We start from the raw sequence: 18,286 nt of genomic DNA, 5'->3' as shown, positions 1-18,286 counted from the left end.
CAATATCAAAGGAGTGTTTTTGACCCCTGCGATACTGGGAGTAATATCATCCTCTCCCAGGTGGAAATTAGGAACAGTATCACCGGGGGCGTGTACACCCCCTGCCATATTGAAAGTAATGTCATCCTCTTCCCTCCTGGGTCATGGGAACAACATCACTGGGGGGTGTACATTTTCTGTGATAATGGGAGTAATATCATCTTCTGTGCCTTGGAATATTGAGGACAATATCACGGGGGGACGTGTACATCTTCTGCAATATTGGGAATGAAATTATCCTCTCTCCCCCTGCATATTAGGAAAGATATCACAGAGTGGGTGTTCACCTCCTGCGATATGGGGATTAATACCATCTTCTCCCCTTCCGGATATCAGGAAGAGTATCACACAGGGGTGTACAGTGTCTGCGATACTGGGAGTAATATCAACCTCTTGGCCTTGAAATATTAAGAAGAATATCACAGGGTGGATGTTCACTCCCTGGCATATTGGGAGTAATATCAGCCTCTCCCCTCCATGGATATTAGGAACAATATCCCAGGCTGGGTGTACACCTCCTGCTCTATGGGGAGTAATATCATCCTCTCCCTTCTAGGATACTCATAACAATATCACAGGGTAGGTGAACACAGCCTGCGATACTGGAATTATTGTCATGCTCTCCCCCTCCGAATACTACGAACAATATCACAGAAGAGCTGTACCCTCCCTGCAATATTGGGAGTAATATCATACGCTGCTTCTGTGGATATTAGGAGCAATATCACCAGGTGGCTGTCCCTTCATTGCTATGTTGGGAGTCATGTTTTGAGAAATTCAGAAATGCTTTCTCAAAAATGAATAAAGTGAGATTGTCACCTCAAGTAAAATAACAAAGAGTATCTGTTGCCAAAGATAAAATCTGAACTCAAGAGAAAATAAAAACTATAGAAAACTTATGTCTATCACAGTGAGCTTGACAGTTTCCTTATAGAGACTATTCTGATGAGATTGGTGGTAATATTGTTAAAAAATGATTTTTGATGTTGTATAAAAAAATTCGTTGAAATTGAAAGATCTATATAACTCAGTGAACCAGTATCTTCCAAATGTTACAAAATCATGCATAGATAAAATGTATTCAAAGTGCAGAATAAATCAGTGGAATTCCTGTAACAGAAGAAAAAGTCCATTGTTAAAGTTGCACAAAACTCCATTGTTAAGGCTGCAGATTCCACACTGAAATTAACTTCTAAGAAACTAGTACTTACGGAACTTAGGTATAGTATCACACCATAAGCACCAATACCTGAAAAAGCTATTAAAATATTTCTCCCCTACACAGAGGCTGATTTTTCTTCACGAACTTCCACTAAAACAAGTTATTACAACAGGCTGAGTGTAGAAGCGGAGTGGATATGAGAATCCAGCTGTTTTCTATTAAGCTAGACATTAAAGAGATCTGTAAACTGTAAATGACATCACTCTCCTCACCACATTTTTGTTTTGTTTTGGAAAATGCATTTTTCATAAACTGTGTTATTTATATTAACATATAATATATTACTTTTACTTTTATATGAATAAATAATTTAAGACTTCCCCAGTATTATTATTTAATTTATTTTATTTTGAGATTGAGTCTCACTCTGTCACCCAGGCTAATGTGCAGTGGCACGATCTCAGCTTACTGCGACCTCACCTCCCATGTTCAAGCGATTCTCCTGTCTCAGCCTCCCAACTAGGTGGGATTACAAGCGTGCACCACTATGCCCAGCTAATTTTTTTATTTTTAGTAGAGATGGAATTTCTCCATGTTGGCCAGGCTAGTCTTGAACTCCTGACATCAAGTGATCTGCCCACCTCGGCTTCCCATAGTGCTGGGATTACAGGTGTGAGCTACCGTGCCCAACCCTGAGTATTATTTGTGAATATAGTAAATATCAATAAGCCACACTTCAAAAGCCATTTGGAATCCTCAATTTTTAAGAAAGTAGGTGGGTTCTGAGACCAAAATATTTGAGAACTTCAGATGTAGATTAGGCCTAAGAGAACTCGCCAGTGGCTCCACTGTACACGAGGCATTTTCCTCTCACTTTTCTCTTTGAGGCCCAAGTCCACACAAATTAAACAAAATAGAAAAATTAAATGGGGCCGGCCGTGGTGGCTCATCCCTGTAACCCCAACACTTTGGGAGACTGAGACAGGTGGATCGTTCGACTCCAGGAGTTCAAGATCAGCCTGGGCGACATGGTGAAACCTCGTCTCTACAAAAAATACAAAAATTAGCTGTGTGTGGTGTCACACCTGTAGTCCCAGATACTTGGGAGGCTGAGGTGGGAGGATCACCTGAGCCCAGGGAGGTTGAGGCTCCTGTGAGCCATGATTCTGCCACTGCATTCTAGTCAGGGTGACAGAAGGAGACCCTGTCTCAGGAAAAAAAAAAAAAAAAATATATATATATATATATATATGTGTGTGTGTAAAACTTAAATATATATGTAATATTTACTATACATAATTTTTATATAATTATATATAATACTGTATAAAATTTAATATATATAAATATATATTAAATATTTAATAATTACTAAATATACATATATGTCTGAAAGAAACGGCTAATATTTCCTGGTGTGTCTTCATGCCATAGAACATTGACTCTCATTTTCACCTCAGAACTATTCTGGAAGGCAATAGTTGATCAATCTCATTTTGGTAGAGGAAGGAAGAGGCTCAGAACAGTTAAGTAAGTTACCCAAGGTTACAGAGCTAGTAAGTGGATAATAGCCCCATAGATTTTCTCAGCATTTCCCATGAGGCCAGGATGCATCTGATGATTATCGGAAATATTTAGGTCCAAAATACTTTTGCCTAAAGTATAAGCACAATTGAGGTGAAATACGGCTTTGATTTGTTTGAATTATCCCCATAACTGCCTTGGTATGGCTACTTTCCTGGGCCAGGGAAGACAATGGCATCACAGAGGTCCCCAAATTTCCTGCAAAATTCTATAAACCAGCTGGGCCTCTCTTTAAACTTCTTGGTATAAATCCTCTTCCAAAGGAAAAGGAGGGTTGGAGTTATTTTTTTTCTTTTCCTTCTGTTTTTGTTCTGGCATTCTCTTGTGAGTATGGAACTGATTACTAAATAGGGTCAAACAGCTTGAGTCGGGCTTCCTGTGTGAATGTGAACAGTGCTGATTTCTAGCCTTGCATTTGATATGTTATCTGTGGCGGCTGTGCCCGACGTTGAAGTTTCAGATGGCTTCCTTCAATTTCCTGTATTGTTGTAATTGTGGCTGTGTGTGCACATGTGCAGGTGTGGGCAGAGAAAGCAGTGAAGACAGAAGAGAGGATGTTTCTCTGTGTTTACTTGGATTTTGTGAAAGGTTTTTAGTTACATAGTGAGAGGGCCACATGTTTCAATGGAAAGAGCCCTGGTTAGCAAAAAGGAAGGTCCTCTCTTGTCTGCCACTAATTGCCTGTGTGGTTTTTGGCAACTATTTAGTCCTCGGGCCCAATTCTGCTTCCTCATAAGGCCCCTTCCAGCTCTGAAATTTTGTAACTCTGGTTTCTACTCAGAGCTTCACTTTCCAACTCCCCACACTTGGCTGTTCTAAAACGTTTGTTTTGCCTCCTGATTTTACTTTCCATGCCTTTTTTGTTCTCCTCCACTTCTCATTACTATCCCATAGCCTTTCGGATTTAAGTTCTTCTAGAAAAGTTCCTCCTTCCTCAGCAATTATTTTTCAGCTTCCGTTGTCTCTGAAAAAAAAAAATACTATAAAAGGTCGCCTTTATCTTGGAAAGAAGATTCAGAATGTGTTGGCTTCCTGTTTTGTTGGTGAGATGTGTAGAGCTTGGAGATTGGACTGTGGGTCAGGATTCTCCGCTAAGCCTTACATGAGAGCTCAGAGCTGCTGGTCTGCCAGCCATTTCTCTCTCTGCTCTGTTTTTATTAAACTCAAATAAGTTCAAATATGCATGATAGGCCAGGCGCGGTGGCTCACGCCTGTAATCCCAGCACTTTGGGAGGCCAAGGCTGGTGGATCACGAGCTCAGGAGTTCGAGACTAGCCTGACCAACATGGTAAAACCCCGTCTCTACTAAAAATACAAAATTTAGCCGGATGTGGTGGTGCGTGCCTGTAATCCCAGCCACTGAGGAGGCTGAGGCAGGAGAATCGATTGAACCCGGAGGCGGAGGTTGCAGTGAATTGAGATCCCGCCAGTGCACTCCAGCCTGGGTGACAGAGCGAGACTCTGTCTCTCTCTCTCTTTCTCTCTCTCTCTCTCTCTCTCTCTCTATATATATATATATATAATAAAAAATAAATATATATATTCAGGATAATGGCATATCTAATTCATCTGCTTTTATGGCCCAGGATGAACGTTTAAATGGAACCCGGAAATGAAACTTCTCGTTTTTCATCAGCTTCTAGTCCCAAGCTGATGGCGACCCCAGAGCCTCCACAAGTGGGTCTGGCGCCATCTGGTGGTGGGATGCGCTGATGCTTTGCTGCCTGATGGACAGAAAACGCAGTGCGTAATGAAGAAAACCTGTTGACTGAAATACACGCAGAGACTTAAACAAAGGACCGGTGACATTTGCAGCACATGACTCAGTAGCCCAAAAGTTCAAATTTGTTATTAAATATGCAAATTTGTGAAAGTTACAGAATCTTTGGGACCATGCAAAGTGAAGATTGATAATAGGTGTGTGCACTTTAGGCATGAGGCATGTTCAGTTTGTAACTTTGTAGTGAGATGCTTGTTCTTAGTATGGAATCCAGATGTTGTCTGCTGGTAATTTATGCTCCTGTGCAAAACGTGGGCAAATTGATTAATTTTTATCAATCTCATTTCATCTCGTTCTCATCTGTAAAAGATCATGTCTAAGGACCCTTACACGCTTTAAAAACTTTCAAGGAACCCCAAACATTGCAATATTCTGATTTCCTCTAGTGATTGTATGTGCTTCACATCCATGCTTTCTTCCATCCTCCAAGAGTTTAATGTTATCAGGAGGTGTGGAGGTAATACTAAGAATTGTCATTTATTGGATGCTGCTATGTTTTTTATACTATCTTAGGTAGTTTAACATTTTTAAAATTCTGGCTTACAAAAGTCTGTAACGTAAGTATCACTGTGCTCATTTTACAGATAAGGCATGTAAAGCTTACCGCACTCTGCTTTCCATGTTTACAAACTAAAAGATAAATGAGAAACAAGGAAGAAATATGCTAATTGTCTTTATAATTCAGCACAACACCATTTATAGTGTATTTACAGCTCAGTGCAATTTGCCACTTTGCAACAATACAAAATGTCAAGTATCCAAGCCACATCATCGCTCTGTCTTCACATACTGATAAAGCTGCTGCCACACCGAAAGTGTAGGAAGAGTTTTAAAAATGCATTTTCCAGGGTGCCAGGGGAAACAAATATTTACCAAGACCAGAGCTGGTATTTCACAAATCTCTTTTCTGTGAGCTGAGGAGTGAGGAGAGGTGGAGTGACAAGCCGTCAAGTGTAATGACCATGTCCCAGATGCTGATGCAGGGATGGCGAGTGGCAGAGGACTATTGGCAGGTGTCTCGGGCATGGCACTAGAGCAGCACTCCATTTCTGTTGACCGGTTTGTTTGGGTCTTCCTTTTAAAAGTCAGTCATCCTTTACCAAAGTGTGCTCTGTAAGGCATTCATACATTTTATATGGAAAATAAAGCTTTTGAGGCCGGGCGCGGTGGCTCAAGCCTGTAATCCCAGCACTTTGGGAGGCCGAGACAGGCGGATCACGAGGTCAGGAGATCGAGACCATCCTGGTTAACACGGTGAAACCCCGTCTCTACTAAAAAATACAAAAAACACCTAGCCAGGCGAGGTAGCGGGCGCCTGTAGTCCCAGCTACTCGGGAGGCTGAGGCAGGAGAATGGTGTAAACCCAGGAGGCGGAGCTTGCAGTGAGCTGAGATCTGGCCACTGCACTCCAGCCTGGGTGACAGAGCGAGAATCTGTCTCAAAAAAAAAAAAAAAAAAAAAAAAAAAAAAAAAAAAAAAAAAAAAAAAAGAAAAGAAAGCTTTTGAATGAAATACTGTGAGAAACAAGGGGCTGAATACAGTTAAATGAGTTTCTTTGCTCTAGTATAGGATTTCTTGAAACCTTTCATGTGTCAATGTGTACTTTTAACCTAATTTATAAATTAAATGTATTTTATTATATAAATTAAATACAGGTGATAGGGTTTGGCTGTGTCCCCACCCAAATCTCATCTTGAATTGTAGTTCTCATAATCCCCATGTGAGTCGGGAGGGACCTGGTAGGAGGTAATTGAATCATGGGGGTGATTGACCCCATGCTATTCTCATGATAGTGAGTTCTCACGAGATCTGATGGTTTTATAAGGGGCTTTCCCCTTCTCTCAGCTTACATTCTTCTCCTTGCTGTTACCATGTGAAGAAGGACATGTTTGCTTCCCCTTCCACCATAATTGTAAGTTTCCTGAGGCCTCCCTAGCCATGTAGAACTGTGAGTCAATGAAACTTCTTTCCTTTATAAATTACCCAGTCTCAGATATGTCTTTATTAGTAGTGTGAGAATGGACTAATCCAACAGGTCAAGGTTAAATAATTCAAATAACCCCAATAGCTGGGGAGCTGGGGATAAGGCAAAAAATGTAACCTTTCTCCCAGAGCTAGGAATCCTTCACCCTAACTACTTTAGCAGACTTGTGTGTGTGTAAATTTCTAAAACCTACCCTAGTAGCATCACCTTGCTTATGTGGTATCATAGTGCATTAAATCTGATGAATGTTGAAATAATGCTCTGTAGACGTCAAACAGCAACCCTGGTCCACACTTACATAGGGCAACAATGAACCCAGAAACAGCTTCTCTTTTGAGGAGGGCTTGTGCTCTCTAGGTGGTACACCCTCCTGCCATTGCAACCTTAGGTGACCCACCTGGCTCCTCGAGACATTGGGGTTTGTTTCCAATGGTTGAAATGAATGATCAAACCCACACTGACTTGATATCCAGACAGACTTTCCTATATCATAGATATAAGTCATCAACATTTTAGGGCATAAATTATGTTTCAGAAGTCTGTTGAGAATTCCTAGGCTGCTAAACACTTGGGAAAATCCCAGACCCTGATGCATTGCATCTTACCATTTGCTTTGTTTTGTTTTTTGTTTTTTGAGATGGAGTCTCACCTCATCACCCAGGCTGAAGTGCAGTGGCGCGATCTCATCTCACTGCAACCTCTGCCTCCTGGATTCAAACAATCCTCCTGTCCCAGCCTCCCGAGCAGCGCCCGCCATCACGCTGGCTAATTTTTAGTAGAGATGAGGTTTCACCATCTTGGCCAGGCTTATCTTGAACTCCTGACCTCGTGATCCACCCGCCTCGGCCTCCCAAAGTGCTGAGATTGCAGGCATGAGCTACTGCGCCCAGCCACATCTTACCATTTTAATAGCAACATCTTTACTTTGTGCCTGGAACTTTACAGGCAGGAACTTCATGAAGCCTCCCGGCAGCCCTATAAAGGTAGGGACATGTAACATCTTTGATGTATAGAAGATGAACTGAGTCAGAGAGTCGTTAAGCAACTTTCATCCCTAGACAACTTCCAGAATCTCTTAGTGACTCCTACTGTTTCCCCTAGTTAGCTTTTGATTCTCTCCATGAGATCTGCTCTCAGAACTTCAGCTGATCCTGATGCAGCCTTGCTGACCTATGGAATTTCCCCTCCTTTTCCAGTGCTTACCTCTCATTAGGACCTATGAGTCATTCCTCTGAGCATGACACACTGGGGCAAATGTCCGTGTCAAACTCTGTTAGAAGTTTCTATATTAAGATATAAAGAGAAAGAAGCAAAAAGCAAACTTTTATGTACACTCTGACTTCAGTTATGGGAAATGCATGGAAAAGAAAGCTGGAAGGAAAGACGGTGATGACATTGCATTAGAGTTGTAGGACAATGGATAGTTTTTTCTATTTTCTTAGTTTTATGAAATATGGTATATCAGTTATTAAATGAGAAAGGTTTACCTTCTTACTAATTTAAATATTTCTTTCCGAAAACTGAAATACGTCTATCAACTCAGATGGTTACCAGGCAATATCACAAAATTTGCATTTTTTTTTTTTTTTTTTTTTTGAGATGGAGTCTTGATCTGTTGCCCAGGCTGGAGTGCACTGGTGCAATCTCCGCTCACTGCAAGGTCCACCTCCTGGGTTCACACCATTCTCCTGCCTCAGCCTCCCAAGTAGCTGGGACTACAGGTGTGTGCCACCACGCCTGGCTAATTTTTTGTATTTTTAGTAGAGATAGGAGTTCACTGTCTTAGCTAGGATGGTCTCGATCTCCTGACTTTGTGATCCGCCCATCTCAGCCTCCCAAAGTGCTGGGACTACAGGCATGAACCACCATGCCCGGCCAATATGCAATATTCTTTAAAATAGTTACCATTTATCAATTGCTAAATAATTGTATCTTACATATGTAACCTTGAACCCCTGTAAGAACTGACCAAAGCAGCTATTATTATTATTATTATTATTATTATTATTATTTTTGAGATGGAGTGTCACTCTGTCGCCCAGGCTGGAGCGCAATGGCACGATCTTGGTTCATGGCAACTTCTGCCTCCGGGGTTCAAGTGATTCTTTTGCCTCAGCCTCCTGAGTAGCTGGGACTACAGGTGCAAGCCATCACGCCTGGCTAATTTTTGTATTTTTAGTAGAGACAGGTTTCACCATATTGGCCAGGCTGGTCTGGAACTCCTGACCTTGTGCTCTGCCCTTCTCGGCCTCCCAAAGTGCTGGGATTAGAGGCATGAGCCACTGCGCCCAGCCCAAAGCAGTTATTATTATACACTTTTTGAAGCTGAGGAAACCAAGGCCTAGAGAAGGGCAGTGATTTTTTTCCAAGAACACATTGCTGGATTTGCACGGCCAGGCTCATGTTACTTCAAAGTGACCATCATCACCTAATCATTCACCTGGTTGAAACTTATTCTTTCCATTTTCAGGGTACCCAGAAATTTTGTTACTGTATCAAGATCACAGGAAGAGTGTTTGAGACATCACCAGAATCTACAGCCTCTGCTGGTGCTCCTGGGTTCAGCTTCTAGCATTACAGGTGTGCTAGCTTGTCTCCAAGATGGCACCCATGAGCCCTAAATTCCTGGATTGATGCTCTTGCCTAGTCCTCTATTGTGTCATATCAGGATTGTTCCAAGTAACCAATAGAACACAGCAGAGGTGATGGCATGTCACAAAGTTAGGTCATAAAGGACATCATGGTTTCCATGTTGCTGGCTTCCTCTTGGATCACTTCCTCTGGAGGAAACCAACTGTGTGTTGTGAGATTTAAGCAATCCAGGGCGAGATCTACATGGTAATGAACGGAGGCCACCAGCCGACAACCATGCCGGTGAGGGATTTTTAGAGGCAGATCCTCCAGCCCCAATCAGGCCTTCAGATTACTGCATCCCACATTGACTACAACATTGTGAAATGACACTGAGTCAGACTCATCCAGCAAAACCACCGAACTCCTGACCCACAGACACTGAGATAAATGTTGTTTTAAACCACAGAGTTTTGGGGGTAATTAGTTACACAGTGATAGATAATTGATAGACATTGCAGATAACTTGTCTCTTTAGTCCGCAAGACTTTAGACAGACAGGAACTCTACTTGAAGATCTATTCTTAAAGAACTACACCTGGTCAGGCAGAGTGGCTTATGCCTATAATCCCAACATTTTGATAGGCCGAGGCAGGATGATTGCTTGAGCCCAAAAGTTTGAGAACAGCCTGGGAACATGGTGAAACCCCATCACCACAAGAAACTTTTAAACAATTAGCCAGTCATTGTGGTGTGTGCCTGTCGTCCCAGCTACTTGGGAGGCTGAAGCAGGAGGATTACTTGAGTCCAGGGGTCAAGGCTAAAAGTGAGCTGAGATTGCACCACTGCACTGCAGACTGGGCAACAGAGTGAGACTCTGTCTCAATTTAAAAAAAAAAAAAAAAAAAAAACTACACCTGAGAAGACTTCTCTGTATTGGGATCTGATTTAAATAATTACATCCTGGACTTCAAACCTAGATATCCTGTACAAGTTTGAGACTTTTGGGAGGAGTTGAGAGGAATGAGAGTATTTTACATGTGGGAGAAATAGAAATAATTTGTGGCCAGATGGTGGACTGTGATGATTTAAAATACATCCACTGATTATTTAATATTCCTTTCAAAAGATGGAACATAATTCCCCTCCACCTGAATGTGGGCTGGAGTTAGTGACTTGTTTGTGGTAATAGAATGTAGAAGTGATTGTGTGTGATGTCAGAGACTAGGTCATGAAAGTGATGGTGTCTTTCGGCTTGCTCTTACTCTTGGATGATCTGCTCTGGGGATAGTTGTGAGTAGGCCTGCAGCCCACAGCCATGTGAGTGAGCCTTTTGAAGAGTGGACCTTCCAGGCCCAGTCAAGCCTTCAGGTGACTGCAGCCCCAGCCAACATCTTGGGAGACCCTGAGTCAGAACCCCTGCTAAGTCACTTCCAGATCCCTAAGCCTCAGAAACTGTGAAGAAAAAAAAATGGATGTGGTTTTAAGCCCTAAGTTTGGGGCATAGTTTGTTATGTAGCAATAGATAATATGTCTGATATGGTTTAGCTGTGTCCCCACCCAAATCTCACCTTGAATTGTAGCTCCCATAATTCCTTCATGTTGTGGGAGGGACCCGGTGGGAGATAATTGAATCATAGGGTGGTTTCCCCCGAACTGTTCTCATGGTAGTGAATCAGTCTCACAAGATCTGATGGTTTTATCAGGGGAAACCCCTTTTGCTTGGTTCTCATTCTCTTCTCTTGTTTGCTGCCATGTGAGATGTGCCTTTCACCTTCCACCATGATTGTGAGGCCTCCCCAGCCATGTAGAATTGTGAATCCATTAAACCTCTTTTTTTTTTTTTTTTTTTTTTTTTTTGGTAAATGGTCATGTCTTGGATATGCTTTTATCAGCAGCATGAAAATGGACTAATACAATGTTATTGCTGAAAATTTAACTTTATAATATTTTCATATTTGGATGAGAAAAAAGATTTTAGATAAATCCAAGCAAACTCTTTTCATCCTAAGGTAACAGAAACAGAGTAAATTGCCTCTATTCTTGCTCCTATTTTGTCCAGTATAAGCCCAGAAATGCCATTTGTCTTTATTGTCTAATTTTTTTTTTGTAGAAATGTATTCAATCACTATATTTAGTTTAGAGAACTTTGCTGTAAACAGAACATTCAAAAATTTTTTAAATATATATTTTCTGAATAGCTACTTTATGATGTACACTGGGCATCCAGAGGCTATAAAGATGAATGAGGTACAGTTCTTATCTTCATGGAATTTAATCTATTCATGGACTATTAAATAATTAAAAAACAATAATATATATTAAAGTACCAAATGATATATATCCATATATTCTAAATTGTCTATTACCCTTTTACTCCTGTCTTTTCAACTTAGCCCTTGCAACTGAGATCTTTCCTAAATTTTAAGTACATTTTATTTTAAAAAATCTTTTAGAGATGGAGTCTCACTCTGTCACCCAGACTGGTCTTGAACTCTTTGCCTCAAGCAATCCTCCAGCCTCAGCCTTTCAAAGTCCTGGGATTACAGGTGTGAGCCACCGCACCCAGCCAATTCATTTATTTAAAGCTGAATATACCACCAGGTGTGGTGGTGTATGCCTATAGTCCCAGCTACTCCAGCTACTCAGAAGGCTGTGGCAGGAGAAGCCCTTGAGCCTAGGAGTTCTGGACTGCATTACAGCCTGGGAGACAGAGCAAGACCCCGTCTCTTAAATATATATATATATATATATATATATATATATATTTTTATATATTTATATATTTATAGATTTTTATATATATATATATATTTATATATTTATATTATTTATATATATATATATATAAAAAAATACAAAGTTAAAAACTCACATATCAAAGTGTGTACTCCTGAATTCACACAGTGACACACCCATGTATCCACACAGTGACCCACCCCTGTATCCACAATTAGATTTGGGAGCAGAACATTACCCAGCCCATATCCTGAGGAGCTGTTATTTTGCCTTCCATCGCCATACAAAAATGTTGCCAGTTTTTGAAATTTGTGAATGGAATGATATATGTGATTTTTGGTTTGGATTCCTTCACTTAAGTTACGCTTGTGAGATTTACTTTTGCTGTTCAGGGTAGCAGTAAATTCCCATAGCTCTATTACATTAAATTATATGAATACACTTGTATAAATACACTTGTCCATTCTACTGTTGATGGATAACTTGATGATTTCCAGGTTTGGGCTATAATGAAAAGTACTGCTAGGAACATACACGTACATATCTTTTGGTAACATAGAACTCTTTTTATCTGGTCTACACTGGCAGTGGAATTGCTGGGTCATAGTGTACTGTCTTAGATTGCACTTTTAGCTCAGCTCTGTCTCCCTCTCTATGTCCTTGCTGTCTGGCTTTTCAGTATCTCCTATTAGTGGAGTTTCAAGTTTTTCCACATCTTGTTCCACATCTGCAACAACATTTGATATTATAACTCTTTTTTTCATTTGAGATGTTCTTGAGTGTTTTATTATTTATTTTTTACCTAGGTTTTCTCCTGTGCTTGATAAGTCTGAAGGAATTAGAGAGAGAGACCGTGTAAAATATAAACTGCTCCTGAGTCTGAAATAGGATGCATTAGAAGATGTAACAACTTGTTTGACAGACCCTTGTTCTCCCTGAACAACCAGATTTGTCTGAATTCCTACCTGGTTACCAAGTCGTTAGTTACCAGTTGTTTGTTGGTTGACTAGTTAGTATCAACTCAGCATTGGTCGGTTCTGTATGGATGTATATGTATATATATAAGATATATATTTAAATATATATAAGGATGTATATTTAAACGTGCTGATGGCTGGGTGTGATGGCTCACACCTGTAATCCCAGCACATTGGGAGGCCAAGTTGGGAGGATCGCTTGAAGCCAGGAGTTTGAAACCACCCAGGGCGACATAATGAGACCTCCTCTCTACAAACAAACAAAATAGCTGGGTGTAGTGGCACACACATGTAGTCCCAGCTACTCAGGAGGCTGAGACAGGAGGATCGCTTGAGCCCAGGAGATCGAGGTTACAGTGAGCTATGATTGCATCATTGCACTCCAGCCTGGGCAGCAAGACCCTGTCTCTGAAAATAAAATAATAACAATAATAATAATAATAAATTGTCCTGGGCATATGAGGATTTTGATTCAGCATCCGGCTTTCATTCTCCAGAAGAGGGCAGCCTCATTCCATGTTTTGTCTGTAGCCTCCCTGCAGCCACCTCCTCCCTCCTCTATTTGTTAAAGGGCAGGCTTTATTTGTTAAGCGCATGACAGCCTCCTGGGCAGCCAGGTGGGAACTTGGGAGGTATTTTTTCTCTTTGTTCTTCCTGGCTCTCTAACCAGATTCTAGTTAATTCCACCTGAGGTCTGGATGTGTCCTAGTTTCATTTCTAGACCTGCTGTCCCAGCTCCCTACTGTGTCTCCCAACCTCCTGCTAAAGACCCCTCAAATCTCAGAGCCTCCCCCCTCCCCTCCCTCACCTTCTCTCTTTTCCAGAGGAATGTTTCCAAAGCACGTGCTCAAAAACGTTCCAAGGCTATCTAGCATTTGAAGAAATAAATACGTGTGATTAGGTTAAAGTCTAAATCCCCCGGTGGCATTCTTGGCCCCTAAGAATCAAACTGCAATCCACTTCTCCACTTTCCTCTACTTGTACTCCCCTCAAAAAACCCACATTTCCGTGGAGTGAGCAGAACTAGGGTTTGAACAACTTTAGATCCGAGTCTAAATGCAGAGCTCAATGTCTTTACTTTCCATCCATATGACCGTGGCCAGGAACTTAACCTCTATGAACCCTGGTTTTCATATCACTAGATGGGGCTCAGTGGTACCTGCCCCTCATGGTTGGTGTAACAAATAAACGTTGCTACGAATGTAAGAGTTCCTGGCATAAAGTGACCACATGATAAATGATACTGTCATTGTCATCATCATCAATTTACTTAATTTACTCTGAGCTTCGCTTCTTCTCTGCCATTGTCCAAATTCCCTGCTCTCCTGCCCTACTGAGATTTCATCTTGTGAGGTCCAGCCTTGTGTCACCTCCTTTATGATAACCCTCTTCCTCCCCCAGCATCCCAGCGTTCACTGCTACTTCTGAGCACCCTCATTCAGAGTCAGGTAAAAATTCGTTCACCCAGGTTTACTGGGCACCCCCAACAGCGCCAGCACTATGCAGGTACTACAGTGAAAGAGGCAGACAAATCCCTGCCATGGTGACAGGTATACTCTCACAGAGAAATATGCTTAAATAAATACATAAATAAATATGCGTGATGAGTTTCAAAAGGAAATTCACGTAACTCCGGGACCACAGAGCAGGAAAATAACTTAGAGTCTCTTCTGTATCAGGGGCAGGGGCCCCAAAGGCTTCCCTCGGAAAGGCACGTCGAAGCTGAGATGGAAGCGTGATTAAGTCAGGCCAACTGAGGAGTGGAATCACATTCTAGAAAGAGAGAACTGTGCCCCTCTTATCTGTCCTGCCAATTTTAAATTCTCCAAGATCAGACACTGAACTTTTTTCCCATAAAATCTCCAGCAGAGCCTGGAAAGGCCCTTGCCTATAGGAATTCGTCAGAAATTGATGAACAAAAAAATGCAAAGAAATGGCAGCTTTTAAAATTGAAGTCTTTAAAACGATAGGGAAACAAGCTCTTTCCATTCCTGTGTTTTCTGTCCCTTTCTCGGGGTGGTTACATATTTTGAGTCCCAAGATGATATGGTAATGAAAAACTCTAGTTCTTCACAGACCACCTCTTCTGAGGGCCGAGAGCTCACAAGATGGCTTGGGTGAGGGTTGCTTCAGGACAGCTTCTTACCCCCGAAGCAGGAGAATTCTACCCATGTGGGGTGTGCAGGTCACTTTATCCATCACACCGAAGTTCCTTCCTTAGCCAAACAAGAGTATAGGGTTGAGTCAGACACCCTAACAATCAACTTCTCCTGGACTCATCTTATTTCCTGGAACTTTGGGGCTCCACTACATTTGTTTTAATGAGAAGTTTTTAGTTGCCTCTGGGGTGGGGACAGTGCTCCCCCACGCAGCAAGAACCAGGCCTGTGGAAGTGGCCCCCCCATGCAGTTTGAAGGTGGCAGCTCCACTCACTCTATGCCAAGCATGGACACGGGAATCGTCGCGAAGCTTCCCGGGCAGGCAGGCCAGGGCTCAGGCTCAGCGCGACATCCGGGGCTATTCCAAGTCAGGTTTCTTCCACTCCTGGGCAGCATCTTGGGGGCTCAAGTTCACGGCTGCGAACAGCTGCTGGCGAGTGGGGCTGTTCCCACCCTCCCCTCAATGCAGAGTCTCCGTGGGTAAACCCTTTGAGGGCCCTGGCCTCTCAAAGATGGGTGGGGTTCACTTCAAAGTGGCTGTGAGTTCTCTTCTGCAGCAAGAGAGCTCTAACAGAGGCCTGCCTACCCCGATTTTTCAGGGGTGGGGTGTTGGGAAGGAAGGGATATCTCTATCTCAACTTACCACGCCCTTCATTTTCAGTTATTGTGAGCTGTTTCATTGCAAGAGAAAGAAAAACTTGTAACTGATCGTCAAACATCATTCACTGGTGGTTTTCGTTTTTACACTTGGACGATTAACCCCGAGGACCAAGTCCACATGATTAGTGTTCATCAGTATTCAAACAAACATCTAGCAAATAAATAAAAGCGTATTCTTCACACCTGAGGTCTCAGAGAAGGTGGAGAGAGGGCACTTGGTCCTAAGGGCCTGAGAGGAGAGGTTATCTCCTAAGAGGAGACTTACGATGCAGGAAGTCAATGAAGCTGGGACATGACCCTCTATTGCCAGCTGATCCCAGGAGCTGAGTTCCATCAGCCAGGGCCGGGGCTCTTCCTCCCCACAAGGCTGAAGGCAGGCGGGCAGTCGGTGGTGGGCGGGAGAGCTCCTCTGTTGCTCATTTAGAGAAGGTCCTTTAAAACGGCAAATGATTGTTTGTTTCTGGAGGTCAGGGCAGGGGGTGACATGGAGGATAAAAATACTGTGGTCCCTCAATATCCGTGGGGAGTTTGTTCCAAGATGCCCTCAGATACCAAATCCATGGATGCTCAAGTCCCTGATATAGAAATGATGCATAGCATTTGCATATTACTGACACACATCCTGCCTTAGACATTAAATCATCTTCAGGTTCCTTATAATACATCACACAGTGTAAACAGTTGGTATACTCTATTGTTTAAGGAATAATAACAAGAGAAAATGTTGATACGTGTTAGCACAGACACAATCTCCTTTTTTCAAATATTGCTTGAATCTACAGAAGTGGAACCCAGGGATCTGGAGGGATGACTGTGCTAGGTAGAAAAGTGACTGGAGCTGGAATGGCCTTGGTCAACTATCCCCCTTAACCAAAAATTGGTGGAGACACATAAGGGAAAACTTGTGGCTGATACAGAATGGTTTTTTAACTGCTAAATTGTAAAGGTGTAAAACGAGTAGTGCTGTAAAATACCCTAAATGCAAAGGGCTGTAGATGGTGAAGGAGGAGAAGATCAACGTGGAACTGTGGGATCAGGGGCATTTCTTTGCAGATGGGACCTGAGTGGGCTGCAGTGTGACAAAGATCTGGATGGATGCATAGGACAACTGTCTGGAGGAATGCAAACGCAGGTGTGTGTGGAGGAATGCAGAAAGAAGCATATGGATCTGGTTCTTGGCTTTGCAAGTCACTCCTTCTCGGAGTCAGTGGCTCTGAAGGTTTCTGGTATCCCAAGCATCTGCTGCTTTTCCTTGCACACACGTGCACTTGCATGGGGATTATCTTCTGTGCCCTGCATCCGGGATGGGGTGGGGAGTGAAGTGTACTGACGTTGACAGTTTCCTTCTGATTTTACCCATTGAGAAAACTGTAAAACCCACTATACATCTGTTAAATATATAATTTTAAAACTGAATTTATGCTTAGATATTTCAAAAATAGAAAAGAAGCACAAAGATGGAAGAAGGGATGGCTTCTAAAGACAATAACTAGCAATGTTTTTAAACTGGGAGGTTTCTGGCAGAGTACAAAGCACAGGACTGAGGTCTCACTGATTCTTGCCAAAGGTCAGCATAGAGTGAATTTTATTTGTTATGATTTTTGCCTTTCAAGCAGCCACCTGAGGGCCAAACTGATGCTCAGGGAGATGGAGTAGCTTCGTCCATCACAGGTGAGGAGCCGTCAAGCTGCGCCATGTCAGGGCACCATCCGCTGCAAGATTGCATCCCTCTGAGTGGCATGAGAGCCACAGCAGGGCCGGCACAAATCCTCCCTCGTTTCACACCCCCATGCTGGTAATGAGCTGACAAGTTGCAGATGGAGCAGGTCAGGAAAGAGAACAAACTTGCCTACCTCCCAAGCAACATACAAAAATGACATCCTTTCTAGATTAGGATCACATTTGCATGCATCCACTTTTGGATAGTCTAATACATCTTTATTAATCTCCAAATATGTATTTTGAGATTTTGAGATTTTTGAGATATGTAATCTCCAAAAATGTTATTTTGGTCAATAACATTCTTTTAATAACCATTAAAGATAATCTAGTATTAAATGGTTAATTTTGCTTCCCTTAGATAAAGATGACAGAATTCAAATACGAACTCGCCCCGTCCAGTTGAAGTGTAGTGAGAGCTGACTGTGTGAACTAAATAATGCTTGTCCTGTACAGAATGGAGAAGAAAAGCAAAGTTTTGTTCACCTGGGAACAGTTTTTAAAAAATACATTGATACCTAACTTAAATAATTGAATACATATCATAAACATACAAATTACACCATTTAAAATATACTTACTACAAAAAGATCCCGAACATTTTTGGTTAATGCAAATAAAATTTCTTCACATTATTTTAAGAGTCAAAATATTTTACATCAATTTGTGCTTTTAAAACTATTGCTAGCTTCCCCTGGGAAAAGCCAAAATAACTGTATATTGTAGAAAAACGTTTTTGCACTTTTGACCCAAATACACATATCAACACAAGAAGAGGCACAATAACATCTAATAATTGTTTTACATTTCCCTGAAACAGACAAACAAACCAAACCTAGTTATTCAATGAAATGCATTTCTATGGTAATTGCTAATTTGATGTTTTCACACGTGCACAAAAGAACTACTTTT

The 18,286-nt window shown here is 41.8% G+C and overlaps 1 long non-coding RNA gene across 1 annotated transcript; it reads right to left on the bottom strand.

Moving 5' to 3' along the window:
- Nucleotides 1-5,327: 5,327 nt before the first annotated feature.
- Nucleotides 5,328-9,376, bottom strand: LOC126947353 (uncharacterized). The gene is made up of 3 exons (XR_007723032.1): nucleotides 8,990-9,376; nucleotides 7,753-7,832; nucleotides 5,328-5,676 (listed from the first exon to the last, which is right to left on the bottom strand). It is a non-coding gene; the product is annotated as an uncharacterized LOC126947353 (long non-coding RNA).
- Between the last annotated feature and the right edge of the window lie 8,910 nt (nucleotides 9,377-18,286).

Source organism: Macaca thibetana, unplaced genomic scaffold (assembly GCF_024542745.1).
Source record: "Macaca thibetana thibetana isolate TM-01 unplaced genomic scaffold, ASM2454274v1 unplaced_scaffolds163, whole genome shotgun sequence".
Lineage (NCBI taxonomy): Eukaryota > Metazoa > Chordata > Mammalia > Primates > Cercopithecidae > Macaca > Macaca thibetana.
This window is presented reverse-complemented; position numbering and strand designations above follow the sequence as displayed.